Source organism: Oncorhynchus gorbuscha, linkage group LG22 (assembly GCF_021184085.1).
Source record: "Oncorhynchus gorbuscha isolate QuinsamMale2020 ecotype Even-year linkage group LG22, OgorEven_v1.0, whole genome shotgun sequence".
NCBI classification, from domain to species: domain Eukaryota; kingdom Metazoa; phylum Chordata; class Actinopteri; order Salmoniformes; family Salmonidae; genus Oncorhynchus; species Oncorhynchus gorbuscha.
This window is the reverse complement of record NC_060194.1, coordinates 23,547,437-23,562,117: the sequence shown is the minus strand read 5'-3', so window position 1 is coordinate 23,562,117 and position 14,681 is coordinate 23,547,437. Positions and strand designations below refer to the sequence as shown.

The 14,681-nt window shown below is 41.6% G+C and overlaps 1 protein-coding gene across 6 annotated transcripts in view; it reads left to right on the top strand.

Annotated features, from left to right (window-relative positions):
- The first annotated feature begins 842 nt into the window (after positions 1 to 842).
- LOC124009838 (catenin delta-2-like) overlaps positions 843 to 14,681 on the top strand; it is a 161,235-nt gene continuing 147,396 nt past the window's right edge. For 2 of the 6 annotated variants that reach the window (XM_046322029.1, XM_046322026.1), the window contains exon 1: positions 844 to 1,171. The gene's annotated coding sequence lies outside the window, so the exon portion shown is untranslated. Of the gene's footprint in view, positions 1,172 to 14,681 lie in introns of all 6 variants that reach the window. The other 4 variants (XM_046322031.1, XM_046322028.1, XM_046322027.1 and 1 more) reach the window with 3 other exon arrangements.

Here is a 14,681-nt window from a genome sequence, read left to right as displayed (position 1 = left end):
CCTGTGGGATAGATGATGTCATCTAAACTAGGTTGAGCGAGACAATAAAGGGATGTCTAGGAGAGTGGAGGGGGAAATAGACCCTTGTTAGACTTTATTTTTAAGTGTAATCTTTGTCGATCACATCATATGCACAGTGGACACCTAAAGATCAATAGGTCCTATGGACTAAATGGATGGACACCTACTTTTAATTTCCATTGAAGCAGTAAGTAGCCTATATAACTATGATATAGCTCAAATCAAATCAAATCAAATTTTTATTTGTCACATACACATGGTTAGCAGATGTTAATGCGAGTGTAGCGAAATGCTTGTGCTTCTAGTTCCGACAATGCAGTGATAACCAACAAGTAATCTAACTAACAATTCCAAAACTACTGTCTTATACACAGTGTAAGGGGATAAGGAACATGTACATAAGGATATATGAATGAGTGATGGTACAGAGCAGCATACAGTAGATGGTATCGAGTACAGTATATACATATGAGATGAGTGTGTAGACAAAGTAAACAAAGTGGCATAGTTAAAGTGGCTAGTGATACATGTGTTACATAAGGATGCAGTCGATGATGTAGAGTACAGTATATACATATGCATATGAGATGAATAATGTAGGGTAAGTAACATTATATAAGGTAGCATTGTTTAAAGTGGCTAGTGAAAAGTGGCTAGCTTACGGACATCTTGAGTTTAGTAAATTCAGCTCAAAGTAAGAACTAGTAAGAAGAGAAGAGTAGACCATGTTAGATCAGATTATACCTATTAACTGTATGGCTGTGTAGCCTAGACTAGTCTACAGATGCCGTGAAATGTGGGAGAGAAAGAGATGCTCATCCGTGCATCACCAGCAGGTGTCGCTGCCTATACTCGTACCTGAGCTGCACAATGTTGTTTGACAGCAAGGGGGATGTTACAGACGGGGGAGGATGGTAGAGAGCAAGCGCCGCTGCCTTCTTTGCTGCACACCGCAGCGAATTGGTCTCCCTACCCTGCCCGCACTTACAGAGGTCTCTCTTGACCATTCAGTGGATGCTGTCTTTTCGGCAAACACCATCGTCGAGCGTAATGTTTTCGGACCCTTCGTTAGGAATGTTTTACATGGTTTGAATTTTGGGTACCAATCGAGGGGAGTCGAGAAGAACGCGGTTCTCCGGCATATTTTACAGTAAGCGCAATGTCATTCCAGTTGCTTTTCCAGCTGTCATACACTCCATGCACACCGCACAATTACAAAACAGCATGCATTTGACACTCGTCTCTGAAGGGAGGAAAAATCGCTGGTTCTGGCTTGCCTTTGTATTCATTTTTTTTGTGCCTTTTGTTATTCTGACAGATGTTTTTTCCAGCACACGAAAGTGTAATATGTTTTGTTTTATTGTGGGTTATATGTAGGGTGTTGCATTGATTATTGATTGAAAATGGCGTGGATGCAAAACAAGAAGAAACTATTACTTTATGGTTGACCTACATTTCAACGATATATTTATAAGAATATACTGGTCGACAGCAGATCGCAGATGACCGTCATTCTTTTGTTTGTAATGCAATGCTGTAAAAAAAAAAGGTGCAATGGTGAGATTAATGTCTCGTTTTCATATAGCTGATGATGACCCCCTATGAATAAGCATCTTATTCTAGGTTTCCATGACTATGCATGGTTATGTCTTGTATGACTAACAGGTCTTTCATCACCAAAGGTGGCCTATATTCATCATTTTTATTTATCTGAATAGGATGCATTACCTCAGTTAAATCAACTCCATATAAAATGCCCTCATTTTTTATTTGCATGTGATGCTCGGCGTTTGAGTATGGACTGCAATGCCTGGCATGCATGTTGCAAGAACAGTCATGTTTTTCCTATGCATGTTCATCGTTTGGGTTGCTTTCTGTAAAAAGTAGGCTACATATATATATATAATTGTTTCCATTTATTTGGGGCCAAAATTGAGCCCATGGTTTGTAGCTACTTAATAAAAAGCTGTCAAACACTTGTTTTGCTCTATCAAGAATAATAACACTGGTGATTTTAAGTTGCAGGTATAAGCCATGTTGAAACCATTACACATCATTGAATGCATGAATGTATTGATAAATGGTAGTCCAGGCCTATAGGTATGGCTAGACATTTATATAATTCAAGATTCTGCAGACTTGTTTGTGTGTAAATGGAGAAAAAACTCAAAATGCAATATATTTTATGGACAAATCATATTCAAATCATAAGTCCCTGATAGAAACAATTTATATTCAATAGGACACATCCTCTGGTCAGACAATTATGATGCTTGTTTCCCTGGGGCCAACAAAAGGGACTATTAGCTCTCACTGGGTAATCAACGTCAATGATACAGTGTATATGTATCCCAGAAACCTTGGCCTATTCCATGACTTACCAATGGGTTGTTTATATAGGCCTACTAGAGATGGCTCAGTTATGGACAGGATGATTTGATACATGATCTTACTGGTCCAGAGATTGAGAAAAATGGGGGCTAAAGTCCGAAGAGCTGCCATCCAATTGCCTCGCCTTCATTTGACTTATGATTTTGAGGGGCTGGCTAGATGAATGATCGCAGAGGCTGTAAATAGGTAAGTCAGTGCGGAGAGGCTGGACCATTCATTGGCTGTAGGCTACTCAATGAGTATACCTCTGGTATCATTATATATGGTGTACTGTAGAGACACTATAGTGTAGGCTAATTCATAGCCTACTAGACATACTTCTGAAATGTAGGCTCACAGATATCTGAAATGTAGGCTCACAGATATCTGAAATGTTGGCTCACAGATATCTGAAATGTAGGCTCACAGACATCTGAAATGTAGGCTCACAGATATCTGAAATGTAGGCTCACAGATATCTGAAATGTAGGCTCACAGATATCTGAAAGGTTGGCTCACAGATATCTGAAATGTAGGCTCACAGATATCTGAAATGTAGGCTCACAGATATCTGAAATGTTGGCTCACAGATATCTGAAATGTAGGCTCACAGATATCTGAAATGTAGGCTCACAGATATCTGAAATGTTGGCTCACAGATATCTGAAATGTAGGCTCACAGATATCTGAAATGTTGGCTCACAGATATCTGAAATGTAAGCTCACAGATATCTGAAATGTAAGCTCACAGATATCTGAAATGTAGGCTCACAGATATCTGAAATGTTGGCTCACAGATATCTGAAATGTAAGCTCACAGATATCTGAAATGCCACAACTATTCCCAGCCTATTTGTTTTATTCAATTCTGTTTTTTATTGTATTTTTTTTTACAGTGGTTAGAGACATAAGCCACAAGAGTAGGGGTTGTGGTTAGTCTAGACAGACGGGTTGCCTCCCACAATGTACTGATGTTCCCTAAGTCCGTGATTCCTGAGACTAGGTTGTGGTGGTAGTATGGTAAGTTTTCTGTTCTCTCCTGGGCTTGTTCCCATTTATTGGTGGTCAAACAGAATCTTTCTGCTATCCTCGATACAAGGAAGACATTCAACTTATAGTTGACTGGGAGATAGGGTTTTAAAGCGCTGTCACCCGATTTGTTATCAATTTGAATCATCCTTTGTTTGACCTGATGAGCTTGTATGATAAGCTTTTTTTCATCAAGGGAATTGTGTTAAATTAGTTGTCGTCTGAGTGCAGGTGGCTACATTCCAATCATCCAAGCGGCAGATTGATATCATGGTCTGTCTCAGCCCCAGCCCAACTTCCAGTCCCCAACCCCAGCCTCAGAGCCCTCCCTGTGTTGATGGAAGATAATGGACATAGGCCTAGGTCATCAATCCCATGATTGGCTGTAGTAGTAAAAAAAAATCATCTGGCATTTCAGACTAGCAGAGTGCCGTTATTATCATTAATTATTAAAGTGCTGCATGTGCACGGAATCTATCACATTAGGATTGGTTTAAAAAAAGAGAGTTAGTAACCAGTAGTTGTTCATGGTATCATCTGTGTTACTGCTCATTAGTGGTAGGGCTGGCTGGGTCTATCTGTGAAGGATCATTTAAACTCCAAAGGAAATCTTGCACTGACTAGATGAGTTTTCTCAATCACCATGTGTCATGCACAACAGTTTGTCATGTTATGAGAGACAGTGACACATTGTCTATCAAACGAACAAGTCAGTATTTTGGTCTGCAGTGTTCTTAGTTTAAGTGGCGGGCTTGGATGTATGTCACAGATTGTTAATAAGAGATTGTGACACACAGCTTTTTCTGTAAGTACCGGAGTAGCGGAACCCGGCCCTGGAGGGGAGGGGCCCACAAGCTCGTCATCGCACACCTGTGTCTAATTATTATTATTATATTTTTATAAATCATTTTGACAGTAACCCTCCTTTTTAATGTTCACATGTAGCAAGTGAAGTGTTTATGTTGTCCATTCTACATGGTAGTAGGTGAGACAGACAGAGAATATAGTTGTCATGCATCTAATTAGCCAATTTCTCAGCGGCGCCGGTGACAGCCCTCCTTGGCCTCCTCATCTAATTAACTATCAAGTTCAAAAAAAAGTTAGGTTCATCAGGTCGGACTCGGATGGAGACTGAGTGCGTTGTTCAAGATGGATAAACAAATGGAAAGACCAAGTGGTGCACACAAACACTGCATAAAAGCTTTGTCTGATCAAGCTTGTGCAAAATTACAGAAGATAACCACATCCGCTACCACCTCGTCTTCGAATGACGCAACACTATGGCAGGTGGAAGCTAGTAGGGTTATTTATGCAGCAGCTAGCACTAGCAGTCCCGACAGAGACCTCACTGCCTGGGCCCGGTAATGACAGTGGCCTTGCTCTTTCTCCTCTAGTGACAGTTCCTCTAGTGAGAGTGCCAGCCCTCCTTCTCTCCCAGAAAACCAAGATGATAACTGCCAGAGACCTAGTGGCAAATGTTTCCCACTTTAATTATTGAACAAGTAAATGCATTATTGCTGCCAGCCAGCATTCTAAATAGAAACAATATATGTTTTTTTTAAGGAGAGGGGGAGGCAAATTCCGACTTTGTGGGGGTCAAGAGAAACTGCGCTACACCAGTGTCTGTAAGCCCTGTGGGCATATTGTAGGTCATGCCTCAAAGCCACGCTGCATTGCTTTCCCAATCAATCAATGCCCCTTAATGGTTGCCAAATTGTTGCCAAGATGACTTTTGGTTGTTTGTGTCAGTTGCAGTAGATTTAGCCTAATGCACCGTCTATTATGGAGTGAAAAAGACAGTTATTATACTGCACTGTATAGAACACTATATTCCTTTTCGGACAGTTTGTTCACTCTGTCCTGGTCTTGTTTCCTCTCATTTAAAAAAATATATATATCTCAGTTTGGGTTGTTGGAGAAACAAGAGTGTGTCATGGAGTGAAAGGGCTGGGTCACTCTCTCACTCTCTCTCTCACCCACCCAGTAGGACAGTGGTTCCCAAACTAGGGGTCGTGACCCCATGCGGGGTCCGCTGATATGAAAATGGGATCGCGGAAGAATTTCCAAAAACTAAATAAAATTTAAATGAAAATGATTGAATTCTAATAGATAGCATTAAATCAGAGTGCCCTTAGATCGTGGGAAAAGGCCGCACTTCACTGTTGCGCTTGAATTGGAATGGTTCAAGTGCAGCAGTCAAGTGTGGCCTTTCGAGATGTCATGTGACCGAATGCTGCAGACAAAGCATTCACAGTTTATTACGGAGGAGTTTTGGTTCCTGACTCAAAGGGAATACCCTGCCGTCTCCCTCAGAGCATTAAAACTCATGGTACCCTTTGCCAGCTCATATCTGTGTGAAGCTGGATTCAGCAGTGCTCTCGTCTGAATTAAAACCAAATATCGATCTATGGTTGGATGTGACAGGTGAGGTGAGGCACTGTTGATCACCCACCCTGACTTTGAGAAGCTTGGACACTACATATATCAAGCACACCCATCTCATCAGTGATTCATTTGCAATTGACTGTCATAGCCCCACAGTTGAGAAGACAATCAGAAATGCTGTTAGAATGTTTTGCAATTGACTGCCATAGCCCCAAATGAAAAAGTAAACCAAGTAAATTTTGGCTGTTAATTGCATTTTTTTTTTTCACGTGGTTGGGGTCGCAAACATTTTCAGATATCAAAATGGGATCATGGACGAAAAAAAGTTCGGGAACCCCTGCAGTAGGAAGTGCAGTCAGGTCTATGGACATCAAAGATGAGTTCAGCCATTGTGTGGACTTAACCTCTCTTTTCATTAGCCTCCCTCTCCAAATGCTGCTCTGACACTGACTAATCTTCCCTCTTTATTTCCACAACATATTTCTACACGAGGATCAAATAAAAATGCATTTGTCACATACCCAACTAACTGCATCTTCCATTACCACCATTAGGACTATGAGGACTAGCTATCAGAGGTTGACAGATAATCGGCATGGACGATAAATTAGGGACGATTTCAAGTTTTCATAACAATCGGTAATCAGCATTTTTGGACGCCAATTACATTGCAATCCACGAGGAGATGGCGTGGCAGGCTGACAACCTGTTACGGGAGCGCAGCATCAAAATGACCTTGTGGCTGCAAGGAGTCAAGGTTAGTTGCTAGCTAGCATTAAACTGATCTTATAGAAAACAATCAATCTTAACATAATCACTAGTTAACTGCACATGGTTGATACAATTACTAGTTTACTAGCTTGTCCTGCATTGTATATAATCAATGCGGTGCTGTTAATTTAGCATCGAATCACAGCCTACTTCAACTTCGCCAAACGGGTGATGATTTTACAAAAGCGCATTCACGAAAAAAGCACAATCGTTGCAGCAATGTACCTAACCGTAAACATCAATGCCTTTCATAAAATCAATACACAAGTATAATTTTTTTTAACCTGCATATTTATTTTAAAGAAATTCATGTTAGCAGGCAATATTAACAAGGGAAATAGTGTCACTTCTCTTGCGTTCAGTGCAAGCAGAGTCAGGGTATATGCAATAGTTTGGGCCGCCTGGCTTGTTGCTAACGGTGTGAAGACCATTTCTTCCTAACAAAAAACATAATTAATTTGCCAGAATCTTACATAATTATGACATAACATTGATGGTTGTGCAATGTCACAGCAATATTTAGACTTAGGGTTTCCACCCGTTCATAAAATATGGAACGGTTCCATATTTCACTGAAAGAATAAACTTTTTGTTTTCGGAAAGATCGTTTCCGGATTTGACCATATTAATGACTTAAGGCTCGTATTTCTGTGTGTTTATTATATTATAATTAGGTCTATGATTTGATATTTGATAGAGCAGTCAGACTGAGCGGTAGTAGGCAGCAGCAGGCTCGTAAGCATTCATTCAAACAGCACTTTCCTGCATTTGCCAGCATCTTTTAGCAATGCTTGAAGCTGTTTATGACTTCAAACCTATCTACTCCCGAGATTAGGTTGGCAATACTATAGTGCCTATAAGACCATCCAATAGTCAAAGGTATATGAAATACAAATGGTATAGAGAGAAATAGTCCTATATATTCCTATAATAACTACAACTTAAAACTTCTTAAATGGGAATATTGAAGACTCATGTTAAAAGGAACCACCAACTTTCAAATGTTCTGAGCAAGGAACATAAATGTTAGCTTTTTTACATGGCACATATTGCACTTTTACTTTCTTCTCCAACACTTTGTTTTTGCACCTTTATTTAACTAGGCAAGTCAGTTGAGAACAAATTCTTATTTTCAATGACGTGGGTTAACTGCCTGTTCAGGGGCAGAATGACAGATTTGTACCTTGTCAGCTCAGAGATTTGAACTTGCAACCTTTTGTTTACTAGTCCAACACTCTAACCACTAGGCTACCCTAATTGATTTTATTGATGTATTATATTAAGTGTCCATTAAGTGTATTATATTAAGTTGAAATTAAAGTGTTCATTGCTCATTCAGTATTGTTGTAATTGTCATTATTACAAATATATATAAAAATTGGCCGATTAATCGGCAGCGGCTTTTTTGGTCCTCCAATAATCGGTATCGACGTTGAAAAATCGTAATCGGTCGACCTCTACTATCTATTGTTATTACATACATAGACATTTACATTACATTTAAGTCATTTAGCAGACGCTCTTATCCAGACGCTCTTATCCAGAGCGACTTACAAATTGGTAGCTGTAGTAGCTGTATGCTACTACAGCCTCATATGTGCCTCATGGGTGGTTCACACCTAATGTCATGCATAAGCTGAGTTCCTGTAAATACTGTGTGCTCCAGTGATGATGATGCTGGAGGGTTAGCTAGTGCTTCAAGGCTTTAACTGCTTGACCAACTGTACTACTACTACTGCTGCAGCTACTACTACTACTTCTGCTAATCTGCAACAGAGAGAGCAGGTCAAGCACGACCACTGACTGTTCATGCATTAATGAACCAAACCAACCCTTGGCTATGTTGAAATTGAAGCCATTGAGGGCTTAATCACCCAATGTGAGGTTGGGGATGTGTAACTGCTTTCCTCAGATACTGCCTAGTATGAATGTCCTAAATGGCTTGGAGATCGCCCACAGTGATGTGATGGCCATCCACACCACCGTCTTCTTTTGTTGTTTATGATGAAAATCCAGTATATGGAACATACACATTCTTATCATGCTTGTATGATATCCTATGTATAAGCGAGAACAGTACTATAGTGTAGTTTTATGCTTTGAGGCTACCACAGAGAATTTTCTAATGACGTCATGTCTGCTTGGGACCTTCAAAGTAAATCGGATTTATTATGGATGTAGCCACTGCTTGGTTATAAATTCTAGTTTTTTGCAATTTCATTCTACATCTGTAGTAATTCCACGGTAACGGAATTGCACTGAGACTCAGATTTTTCACTTAAAATGTATGCTTAACAAAAACCATTGATTTCAACGTTTAACAAACCATACAACTCTATGCACAAGGACTACTTTTAACAATTTACACTGAACATTTTACAAAAATACATTTACTGGAACTGCAGATTTATTAAGAGAATGTTGGTAAAATCTCCTTCAGTTTTTTGTGTCTTACTTTTCAAAAGCCTGTTGACTATCTGCTCTGAATTAAGATTCAATGATGGGGATCGAATGGGGTGTCAACTATGACATGATGTTTCCGAAATACGTACACAAAGGTGTATTTAAATATGCAATATCCTCCTTTGAATATTTGGGTATTATTCTACGCACTGGAAATTATTTTAGTGAGCTCTGCCCCCAAACAAGACCAAATTTGGTTGGTCTGGCCGGACCAAATCTGAACCAATCATAGACGCCTATGTTTCACAAGTTTTGACATCTAAGTACAGCACTGTAGAAGTAAAGTAGAGTAAAGTAGAGTAAAGTAGAGTACAGTAGAGTACAGAAGAGTAGAGCACAGAACTGTGTAGTTCAGTACAGTATAGTTCAGTAAAAAAGGTTTAATTGTTACACACCAAATAGCTGCAGTGAAATGTGTTGTTTTACAGTGTCAGCCATAGTAGTACGGTGCCCCTGGAGCAAATTAGGGTGAAGTGCCTTGCTCAAGGGCACATCGGCAGATTTTTCACCGTGTCAGCTTGGGTATTCCACATTTTTAGGATGGAAATTGTTGAAAAATGTATATATTCCTTCATTTCTAAAAATTATACTCATCGCTTTCATTTGACACCCAATTTGACATGTTCCTATGAACTTCACATGTTGGTGCTCATGGCTCCTTTTACATGGAAATGACAGAAATCTTATTGTCTACCAATCTAGCCATAGGTTAGAGGCCTAACTGCAGGGGTCTCGAGTGTGAAGTCCCACTTGGAAGTTGTAATAGCCAAGCCATGTAACATCAATGTAACATCAATGGTAGGGTGTGGGTGTCACTCAGGCAGTGTACCTGTTGAGTCTTTACAGTGTGATCACAACCTTTCATTTGTGTGGTGAAGTCACTCAGCAACACTCCTGCACACTCAGTAGATCTGTAGAAATCCATGATGTTGATTATATTTTTAGATCTTATTTAGAGCAACAGCAGTGTCCTAAAACAAGGCTGGACCTATTATTATAACGAAGACTCACTTGTAATGACAGCTCATTTTTATTTAAGGAATGTTCGCAATGGTGTATTTGGATCTAGATGTTCTCCAATCTCGACAAATACAGAGATCAATGTCCATTTAGTTCAAGTTTTAAAGTCTATTTGTCACATACATAGGATACAGCAGGTGTAAAACAGTATAGTACAGCCATGTGTATATATAAATTCAATTCTGTATCTCCATGAGGTTTAAATGAAGAATTAGATTAAACGAAGAATCACTTCCTTCCTGTAGGCCAAATTTAGACTGTTATACAAGAACACTGTCCATATCAGATGTTGCATATCGTTTGAGTCAGCCCCATATATTTATGAACGGCTGTGCCTGATGTCCTTCATGAACTGATATAATGTACCCAAATGAGCAGACACCAAAGCCAATTGATTCATGAATTGCCCTACGTGCCCTCTCCCATAGCCTACAATTCTGTATTTCTTTGTGACTATCTTGTACACAGGTAGACCAGAAAAGCCACATCCCTGATTGGCAGATGAGTGTCAACCCTGATTAGAAGCACCTGCTGCTCATCGGTTGATCCCTACAAATGTTTTTATGAATTAAAATAAAATTGTAGCTACACAATGAAGGATGTCAAGCCGAGACCTCTGTGTACGCTGTCCCTGATGCAGTGAAGAAAACAATCTAATAATGAAGTAAGCTTTATGCAACATCTTTTTAAGTACGGTCCGTTACGCCTTTTTGTTTGTGAAACAGTACAGTGAAATGCTTACTTGCAAGCTCTTTTCCAACAAGGGATTCAGTATCAAGGTGAGAGAAAATAAAGGAAATCATCTAAAGTAATACTATAGGTCAGAAAACACACAAGAAATATGAAATAAAAACATGAGAATGCAAGCTATATACAGGTCAGTGTCAGAACCATTATTGCAATGTGCAGGGGGTACTGGAGTTATTATGGTAGGTATGTACATGCAAACGGGTTAAAAAGTGACTGGTAGAAGGATAAATAGTCATGGTAATAATAATCAATATAGCAGCAGTGTGTGTGCATCGTGATGAGTGTTTGTGTGAGTGTATGTGTGTGGCTTCAGTACGTGTGTGTGTGTGTGTGTGTGTGTGTGTGTGTGTGTGTGTGTGTGTGTGTGTGTGTGTGTGTGTGTGTGTGTGTGTGTGTGTGTGTGTGTGTGTGTGTGTGTGTGTGTGTGTGTGTGTGATGTGCAAGAGTGTTAGTATAGGTGTGTGTGGGTAGAGACCTGTGAGTGAGCATAGAGTCCGTGCAGATAGTCTGTGGGAGAGGGTGGGCGGCTGTAATTTAGCTGTTTAGCAGTCTTATTGCTTGGGGAAAGAAGCTGTCTCTGAGCCTGTTGGTCTGAGACCCGATGTTCTGGTACCGCCTGCTGGAGGGTAGCAGAGAGAATAGTCTATCGCTAGGCTGATTGGTGTTTTTGGCAATATTTCAGGCTTTCCTCAGATAATGCCTAGTATGAATGTCCTAAATGGCTTGGAGATCGCCCACAGTGATGTGATGGACATCCACACCACCGTCTGTAGAGCATTGCGGTCACCGGCAGTGCAGTCGCCATACCAGGCGGTGATGCAACCAGTCAGGATGCTCTCGATGGTGCATCTGTACAAGCTCTTGAGGATCTGAGGGCCCATGCTAAATCCCTTCAGTTTATGACATCCAGCTCACAACAGCACATCAACATTAGATTGCTTTGCGATAAGGGTCTGTTTTACGCTTACGCTTCAAAGGAATCATGTCAGTAACACAGAGCAGACTGACTTTGGTGAGCAGAGCTGCATATCCATCAATAACAGGGTGGATTATGAATGTGTCCCTGCTTCAAGGTCAGTTCATTTACTGTACATTTCAGTGCATGGCTGGAGTGTGTGTGGGGATGTGGCAGTGCTGTGGATACTGCAACAGGGAGGTTAGCAGCTTTGTGCTTACCTCACTCCTACCCACTCTGACTCAGCCCCGAGGTCTGGTCTTCTATTTCCCGCTGTCCTGTCATCAGCTGACCAGCAGGGGTCATCTCTGGCAACGTTCTCTCCAACCACTTATGTAGCCACAGCCATGTCACTGATCACCATATCTCAACATGCAGATAGATAGGCATGGTGTTGTCATGTCCTATAATAAAGAAGTTTATGCAAGAAGGTTGATATGGGTTAAAATGCATATCCTTTTTCCAACATCCAACCAATCTAATGAACGTTGATTGGGTATTCTTCTGTTATCGTGATCAAATCAAATCAGATGTATTTATATAGCCCTTTGTACATCAGCTGATATCTCAAAGTGTTGTACAGAAACCCAGCCTAAAACCCCAAACAGCAAGCAATGCAGGTGTAGAAGCACGGTGTCTAGGAAAAACTCCCTAGAAAGGCCAAAACCTAGGAAGAAACCTAGAGAGGAACCAGGCTATGTGGGGTGGCCAGTCGTCTTCTGGCTGTGCCGGGTGGAGATTATAACAGAACATGGCCAAGATGTTCAAATGTTCATAAATGACCAGCATGGTCGAATAATAATAAGGCAGAACAGTTGAAACTGGAGCAGCAGCACAGTCAGGTGGACTGGGGACAGCAAGGAGTCATCATGTCAGGTAGTCCTGGGGCATGGTCCTAGGGCTCAGGTCCTCCGAGAGAGAGAAAGAAAGAGAGAATTAGAGAGCGCATATGTGGGGTGGCCAGTCCTCTTCTGGCTGTGCCGGGTGGAGATTATAACAGAACATGGCCAAGATGTTCAAATGTTCATAAATGACCAGCATGGTCGAATAATAGTAAGGCAGAACAGTTGAAACTGGAGCAGCAGCATGGCCAGGTGGACTGGGGACAGCAAGGAGTCATCATGTCAGGTAGTCCTGGGGCATGGTCCTAGGGCTCAGGTCCTCCGAGAGAGAGAAAGAAAGAGAGAAGGAGAAAATTAGAGAACGCACACTTAGATTCACACAGGACACCGAATAGGACAGGAGAGGTACTCCAGATATAACAAACTGACCCCAGCCCCCCGACACATAAACTACTGCAGCATAAATACTGGAGGCTGAGACAGGAGGGGTCAGGAGACACTGTGGCCCCATCCGAGGACACCACCGGACAGGGCCAAACAGGAAGGATATAACCCCACCCACTTTGCCAAAGCACAGCCCCCACACCACTAGAGGGATATCTTCAACCACCAACTTACCATCCTGAGACAAGGCTGAGTATAGCCCACAAAGATCTCCGCCACGGCACAACCCAAGGGGGGCGCCAACCCAGACAGGATGACCACAACAGTGAATCAACCCACTCAGGTGACGCACCCCATCCAGGGACGGCATGAGAGAGCCCCAGTAAGCCAGTGACTCAGCCCCTGTAATAGGGTTAGAGGCAGAGAATCCCAGTGGAAAGAGGGGAACCGGCCAGGCAGGGACTCTGCTGCCACCACAGTCTCATGTAAAGTCAACATTCAGCAGGGAAGCTGAGCCTTGGGCTAGAAGAAAACCAGGCCATGCAACTATTGTAGCTACTACTGGCTTCACATCCCCATCCTCACATTGGGTGATTAAGCCCTCAACGGCTTCAATTTCAACATAGCCAAGGGTTGGTTTGGTTCATTAATGCATGAACAGTCAGTGGTCGTGCTTGACCTGCTCTCTCTGTTGCAGAGTAGCAGAAGTAGTAGTAGTAGCAGCAGCTGCAGCAGCAGTAGCAGTAGTACAGTTGGTCAAGCAGTTAAAGCCTTGGAGCACTAGCTAACCCTCCAGCATCATCATCACTGGAGCACACAGTATTTACAGGAACTCAGCTTATGCATGACATTAGGTGTGAACCACCCATGAGGCACTTTAGCACACTCTGTCATAATGGGGCCCAGGTTCTTTCACAGCACCTTGGATGCCTAAGTGATTGAGATGGAGTGAAGTTATTTTTGAGGACATACGTAAGCCATAAAAAAATATTAATGCTACAGTACAGTCCATAACAACGCATTTCTATTAGATTGTCATATCTATGCCTCTTAACTTTTATTTTGGAATTGCTGCTGCTCTTGTCATGCAGCGCTCTCTTGAAACAGTCAAATGCTTACTTACAAGTCCTTAACCAAAAATGCAGTTTTAAGAAAATCCCTAAAAAAGTATGAAATAAGAATAACAAATAATTAAAGAGCAGCAGTAAATAACAACAGCGGGGCTCGGTACCGGTACAGAGTCAATGTGGAGGCTATATACAGAGGGTACCAGTACAGAGTCAATGTGGAGGCTATATACAGGGTGTACCGGTACAGAGTCAATGTGGAGGCTATATACAGGGTGTACCGGTACAGAGTCAATGTGGAGGCTATATACAGAGGGTACCGGTACAGATTCAATGTGGAGGCTATATACAGGGTGTACCGGTACAGAGTCAATGTGGAGGCTATATACAGGGTGTACCGGTACAGAGTCAATGTGGAGGCTATATACAGAGGGTACCGGTACAGAGTCAATGTGGAGGCTATATGCAGGGGGTACCGGTACAGAGTCAATGTGGAGGCTATATACAGGGTGTACCAGTACAGAGTCAATGTGGAGGCTATATACAGGGGGTACCGGTACAGAGTCAATGTGGAGGCTATATACAGAGGGTACCGGTACAGAGTCAATGTGGAGGCTATATACA